A 7,057-nucleotide genomic window follows, 5' to 3' on the forward strand; every position below is an offset into this window, starting at 1 on the left:
AAATTATCACCACACAACATATAATGACATGGATATTGGGTCCACAACCATCATACTGGATTACTCCTAAGCCTACAACATCAGTTTGGCTTGCATTTCTAGCCCACAACTCATATTTGGATTGCTATGAAGCTCACAGCATAAGCCTGCCTGGCCCTTTTCTGGCCCACGGGTTATGTTTTTGGCTTGCTCCTAGGTTTGTTGGCTTTCGCACAGAGCAATATTACCTCAGCCCTACCACACTATGTCGACATATGCAACAGACAAACATATAACAACAAGCAGATAAACATGTAGATCTTATAGATCACTACTGCATAGCAACATCCAAAACCAGGATACATAATTATATTGGGCCGGAATTGGTGTATTTGACCCACAAGTAGAGGGAGGAAACTCAGCTCATAGTCAGAAATGTAGTCGAAGAAATCATAGCTCCAATTGTTGACTCTACAGGTCACCTGTACAACAAACAATGACCTAATCTCAAACTAATGCTCAAAATACCCAAAGTACCCTAGGTCAAACTTAGTCAAAATCTTGATCATAGTCAAGGTCAAAATTCAAAGGTCCCACATAGGTTGAATACGCCTTATGTACTCCCCTCTACGTTGGGCGTAGAGGGAGCCTCTCAAATTACGAGTTCCACACCTGGTATAAGCAGCGTACCTCCAAGTACGCCCAACGTACCAATGTTGAATCCCCATTTCATCACTAAGTCCTTATTTCATTAAGCTAATGCACCAAAATTCAGATCCGGGTAAAAAGAGATTTATTATGGATAAAGACTTTGACTTTATCCATTTCCATGCATACAAGAGGGTATAAACTCAAACCCTTGGTCTAAAAGTCATCGAAATCTCTAAAACCCTTGCATGGCTTAATAAGAGTGTCCAAGTTCTCACTTTTATGCATCCATGAGCTAAAAAAAAACTACATTTCAAGGACTTGGAGTAGCTTATACTCCACTAGATCAAAACTATGGGACCAAAAATGTGCACAAACTCTAGACAAGAAATATCTAAGCAAATAACTCATCAAGTTCCAAGCTTTATACCTTCAATAATGCTTGAGGGTGAGATACTTATGGATCTAGATTGCATTGAGCTTCCAAGATGATTCCAATATCTTCTCCTTCCCTAAAGAACATAAAATACACACTTTCAAGAACAAAAATGCTCACATAATGGATTAGGGTTTGCAAAGGACGATTTGGGAGATGGAGGCTGATGAGGGAAAAATTCTTGAGGAGATAATGATGCTTAAATAGGGCTCATATCCTAAACAAATAGGGTTGGACCCCAGCCACATATGCCCGACGTACGCTTAAGTACTCCCAGCGTACTAATCACAAACACACGATTCTCACTAAGTGAGTAATAGCTGTATTTTATGCACCTATTTTGTATGTTTATTTACGTCCTTTGATAGCATTCTACTTCATAATTCTTGCATTTAGTTGATTATTAGGGCAATTGCATATTTCATTAAGAATGTCTGGTACTTCACCATATTTGATTTATTTTGCAGGCATAATGGAGCTTGGAGCTTGGAGCATGGAGCTTTGGAGCATGAAGAGAAGATGAACTGGCCATTCCATGGAGGAAAGCATGAAGACATAACTCGAGTCATTGTTGCATTGTCATCATAGCAAAGGACTACGTTTGAAATGCGATTCTGGTCACACTAACACAGGTTGTGTTTTTCCTTTATCGCCTCATATTTGAGCAACATGACTCGTGGTGAAGCTAGACTGAAGATGGAGCCAACACTGAAGACAACCAAAAACACCTGGTCAAGACAAATGGCCATGCCAAAAACACATGGGAAAAAGGCAAGGCCATGCAAAAAACGCATGGCCTTATGGCATGCACGTGAACATTAATTAAAACAGGAGAATACGTCATTTGATGGGGGGACGGTTTTTGGAGCAGTTAGGGGCGATCTTGGGAAATTTTGGGAGATTTCTTGGAGCTTTTGAGAAGACCAAATCATTGCAAACACTTTTGATTTCAGTTTAGTAAGGATTAAACATTTTGATTTGTTCTTAGCCATGTGTGGCTAACAAACCCTAGTTTCTAGTTCTTGTTTATGTTGATTGTTTGACTTAAAGCATATCATTTGATGTTTTATTTGTGATTCTATTCTAGTGATTATGTTTTTGCTTAAAATACAATCCTTGAATTTGATTTATGTTTGATTAGTCACTTTCATGACATGAATTCTTATGTAGTTAATTAACTTTTCAGGTACCTAATTGTTCTATAAAGTTAATAATTGGTAACAAACAATAAGTTTTCTTATTGTAAAACATATATCACATGTTTTCACACTTCCGAGCATATGAAAAGAAATGAACATTGTTGGGAAGCTTGTACAAAACTCAATGCAGTTTTTCAATACAATCTAAGAGCATGTTTAGGTTGAATTAGTAAAGCTAGGTCTAGTCAAAGAGCGTGTTTTGGTTGGATAATTTTACAAGCGAGAGGTATTAGAGCATGTTAATATCTTTCAGTACCAACTTAGAATAACAATCATGAATTACATCAAGTCATAATCAAGTTGAACAACAACATTGAGAACTAGAACTAGAACCATTCAATCAAATTGCTTACAAGTTTATTTCATTTCGTGCATGATTTTAAAGTATATTGTTATTTTATTATTTTACTTTTGCAAAAAAATCCCCCTTTTGTGAGCAAAGTACCTCTTGCAAAGATGTATAGACTTGTATCTCGTGTCTCTATGGTTCGACCCTGCTTGCCCTGTACTACTTTTTAGTGCATTAAAGCAGTGTATTTAGAGTCTGTTGTACCCCTTTATTTGTTGGGTTTGAATGGGAGACGGTGTTACTAATTGTTTATGCCTAGATCTTTTCATATAGGTACACCACTTCGAATTGACTCGGAGATAGAGAACACTACAAAGAAGCTACGGAAGCAAGCCAAGCTTCGTAAGAGGAAAGCGGTTTCTAGAACTTCTTTATCATCTACCCCTCCAGTCATCAACATTTGGGAGGATATACCCCTATCAAGTGTGTCGAAAACTGAAACAGAAAACCCCTCATCATCATCTTAACCATCCTCACCCATAAATACCACCCACCCTCTTCACCTACTCTTAACATCCCAAACTCCACACTCATAGAATCCTCAATTCCTACTCATACCATGGGAGATAACCGTGGAGGGAATGCACCTCAAAACCCACCACCCGAATAAACCCTTCGCCAATGGGCGAGGCAAGAGGTTACTCAACAACCTCTTTGCATCAACTATCCAGCAGCCATAAACCTTGAACTAAAATTCAGTTTTTTCATCTCCTCCCAACCTTTATAGGCCTAGAAAATGAAGATACCCACAAATTCATCACATAGTTCCATGTTACGTGTGTTGGCATGAAACCACACAATGTCACGAAGGACCAAAGCAAGCTTAGGGCATTCCCCTTTGCAGTGCAAGACTCGGTAAAAGATTGGCTTTATGACCTTCCACCGGGAACAGTCAACACATGGGTAGATCTTGCACGGATCTTCTTAGACAAATACTTCCAAGAAATGAAATCCTCGGCCCTAATAAGAGAGATAATTAGGATTAAAAAAACACAAGAGAGAAGCCTTTCCTACATAATGGGAGATGTTCAAAAAGCTTTGTGCTCGTTGCCCAAAGCATGGTATTAGTGAGTATCAAATCCTCCAATACTTCATTGAAGGTATGACTCCTTGGGGAAAAAAGACTTCTTAATGCTTCAAGTGGAGGATCTTTGACCGATAAGACCCTAACTGAGATTTGGAATCTCATAAAAAAATATGGCGGAGGATTCAAAGCATACTAGTCAAGATGAAGATTGGTACACTGACGCACCCCGAGGGGTAAAAGAGGTGCACACTCCTCAAATTGAAGCTCAAGTATCCGAGTTTACTAAAGTGGAAATGATGCTTGCTAAGGACAAAGGTGTGCAATCCACACCCCGTCCTTGTGGCATTTTCACTCAAGTGGGACACCCGACTGATATTTATCCTCAACTGCAAGAAGAATAATATGAAGTAGCAAATGCTATGGGAGGCTATTCTGGGCACAATCAAAGAACTTATGATCAGCCCCAAGGCAATCAAGGATGGAACAACAACCAAAACATGGGCTATCAACAAATATGACCACCCCATTACCAAGCAAGGCCTCCATTCCCACAACAAAATTACCAACCGAGGCAACCACAACCTCCTCCTCAACAAGTCGGGTCCTCAAGCATGTCCTTAGAAGACATAGTCAAAAGCCTTGCCACCAGCACTCAAAGTTTTCAGCAAGAAACCAAGGCAAGCATCAAGAATCTTGAGGACCAAATGGAACAACTTGCTCAATCGGTGAGCAAAATGGAGAATCAAGGAAAGCTACCTCCTCAAACTGAAGAGAACCCAAAGCATAATGCTTGTGCAATTAGCTTGAGGAGTGGAAAAAATATGATGGCCTGAAGATGCCCGAAGAAGAAGAAGAGGAGTTGGTGATAGAAGAACCACCAAAGAAAGATGAAAAGAAAGAAAAAATGGTGGAGAAAAAGAAGTCGGAAGAGAAAGAAGCAAAGATTACACCACCACCTTTCCCATCAAGATTTAGCGGAAACAAAAAAGAGAAAGAAGATAGTGAAATCATGGCAATGCTCTACAAAGTTGAAGGAACTTTGCACATCTAAAAAGAAGCTGCGAGGTAACGAGACAGTGAAAGTAAGTGAAAATGTTTATGTAGTTTTGCAGAAAAGGATTCCCCCAAAGTGCAATGATCCGAGTGTTTTCAACATTCCTTGCAAATTGGGAAACCTTTACGTCCCCCGTGCTATGCTAGATTTAGGACCTTCAATCAATGTTTTACCATATTCTGTTTATAATTCTATTGGCATAGGCACTTTAACAAAAGCCAGGGTGATCATCCATCTAGCAGATCGTTATATAGTACACCCAAAAGGTGTATTAGACGATGTTTTAGTGCAAGTTAATGAACTTGTCTTTCCTGTTGATTTTTATGTGCTTGATATGGGAGATGATGACCACCCATCCTCGAGTTCCATATTTTTAGGTAGACCATTCTTAAAAACAGAAAGAACAAAAATTGATGTCTACAATGGTACATTGTCTATGGAATTTGATGGGGAGGTCATCAACTTCAACATCTATGAAGCAATGAGGTACCCAAGTGATGTTCGTTGTATAAATTTTGTTGATATGATCCAACATTTGACTGAAAAGTGTTTTGAGTTAACTAACAATGATTTGTTGGAGTTAGTTTTGAGCAGGAATTTTAATGACAATTCAGTCAAGGAGATTGCAGGATATTTCAAGTTAGATGAAGAGTTTCTAGAAATTATGGAGTTCATGGAAGAAAGGAAGAAAATGAGGTTTGATAATAGCAATGTGAAATTGTCCATTTTTAACACAAAACTTCTTCCTTCTATTGTGCAGGCACCTAAGCTAGAATTGAAGGCTCTTCCAGATCATTTGAAGTATGCATACCTTGGAGAAGAGAAGACTTTGCATGTCATTATTTCCAACAAGTTATCCCTTGCAGAAGAAGATGAGTTGGTGACTTTGCTGAAAAAGTATAAAAAAGCTATTGGATTGACAATTGATGACATAAAAGGGTTGAGTCCTTCCTTGTGCATGCATAAGATTATCATGGAGGAAGACTTCAAACCAACCCGAGAGGCACAAAGAAGATTGAATCCACCCACGATGGAAGTGGTAAAGAAAGAAATCATGAAGCTTTTGGATGTAGGTATGATCTACCCTATATCAGACAGTAAATGGGCGAGCACCGTTCAGCTAGTCCCGAAAAAAGTCGGGGTCAGAGTTGTCAAGAATTCTGAGGGAGATTTGGTGCTAACCCATGTGCAAAATGGGTGGAGGGTTTGTATTTACTATATAAAGTTGAATGCCTCAACGAGAAAATACCATTTTCCCTTGCCATTTATTGACCAAATATTAGAGAGATTGGCGGGTAAATCTCATTACTGTTTCTTGGATGGTTTCTCGGATTTTCATCAAATTTTGGTAGCCCCGGAAGACCAAGAGAGAACAACCTTCACTTGTCCCTTTGGCACATTTGCTTATAGGCATATGCCTTTTGGTCTATGCAATTCACCCACAACATTTCAGAGATGCATGGTGAGCATTTTTTCTGAATATGTTGAAAACATCATTGAAGTTTTCATGGATGATTTCACAGTCTATGGAAACTCCTTTGATGAATATTTAAGCAATCTAACAAAAAAATTGCAAAGGTGCATTGACACAGATCTTGTGCTTAACTATGAAAAATGTCATTTCATGGTGGACAAAGGATTGATTTTAGGTCATATTGTGTCCCAAAAAGGCTTGGAAGTTGACAAAGCCAAGATAGATGTTATCAAGAGTCTTCCTTACCCGACAAATGTTCAGGAAGTTCGTTCGTTTCTTGGCCATGCAGGTTTCTACCGGCAGTTCATCAAAGATTTTACAAAGATTACGGTGTCGATGTGTCAACTACTCCAAAAAGATGTTGAATTGGAGTTTACACAACCATGCAGGGAGGCTTTTGATCATTTGAAGGATTTACTCACCTCTGCTCCAATCATCCAACCACCTAATTGGGATCTCCCATTTCATATCATGTATGACACAAGCAACACGGCTGTTGGGGCGGTATTGGGTCAAAAGGTGGATCGAGCACATCATGTCATCTATTATGCATCAAAGACCCTTGATAGTGCCCAAAGCAACTACACCACAACATAAAAAGAGTTGCTTGCTATTGTTTTTACACTATAGAAGTTCCGACAATACCTCCTTGGAACTAAAGTGATCATATATTCGGACCATGCACCCATAAAGCACTTACTTACCAAGAAAGATTCGAAGTCAAGGTTAATACGGTGGATGTTGCTTCTGCAAGAGTTCGATATTGAGATCAAAGATAATAGCGGGAAGGAGAACTTAGTCTCCGATCATTTGAGCCAAATAGTTCAACCCGAAGATGCGATCCCATCCATGACACATTCCTAGACGAGCACGTGTTTGCTATCCAAACAC

The sequence above is a fragment of the Lactuca serriola genome, chromosome 4 (assembly GCF_051521515.1).
Source record: "Lactuca serriola cultivar US96UC23 chromosome 4, Lser_US96UC23_V15, whole genome shotgun sequence".
Taxonomy (NCBI): Eukaryota; Viridiplantae; Streptophyta; class Magnoliopsida; order Asterales; family Asteraceae; genus Lactuca; species Lactuca serriola.